The sequence below is a fragment of the Monodon monoceros genome, unplaced genomic scaffold (assembly GCF_005190385.1).
Source record: "Monodon monoceros isolate NGI ecotype Baffin Bay Population unplaced genomic scaffold, NGI_Narwhal_1 Super_Scaffold_9, whole genome shotgun sequence".
In the NCBI taxonomy this organism is placed as follows: domain Eukaryota; kingdom Metazoa; phylum Chordata; class Mammalia; order Artiodactyla; family Monodontidae; genus Monodon; species Monodon monoceros.
The window spans coordinates 47660246-47660860 of NW_021703786.1; positions in this window are offsets into that span (position 1 = coordinate 47660246).

Sequence of the window (615 nt, forward strand, 5' to 3'; positions counted from 1 at the left end):
TGCAGAGCACAGGCTCCGGACGCGCAGGCCCAGCGGCCATGGCTCACGGGCCTAGCCGCTCCGCAGCATGTGGGATCTTCCCGGACCGGGACACAAACCCGTGTCCCCTGCATCAGCAGGAGGACTCTCAACCACTGTGCCACCAGGGAAGCCCCTCTTGGTTTTTAATAAATACATTGAAAGCTAGATTTTTCCTTCAGGTATGACTTTAATCATGTCCCACAAATTTTACATGAAGTATAGTGATTGTGATTTGCTTCTAAATATTTCATAAATTTCTACTGTGAATTTCTTTTTAATTCATGTTGTTCAGGAGTGTGTTTAGTAATTATATTGTAATTAAATAGCATTATTTACCAATTAATTAAATTTATGAACATATTTTACCAATTTCCAAGTTCACCTTGTTTCTTGCATGACACTTGTTCCTCTTGATTTCTCTTTTCTTCTCGTTAAAGTAAAATCTTGGTTACTTCTTTGAGTTAGATTCCTTGGGTGGTAAACATTTAGTCTTTTATGTTTGAAAATGTCAATTTCACTTTCAGTCTTGAATGATAGTTTAGCAGGGGATATAATTCTAGACTGCCTCTTATTTTTGCTCAGTCCTTTGAAGAT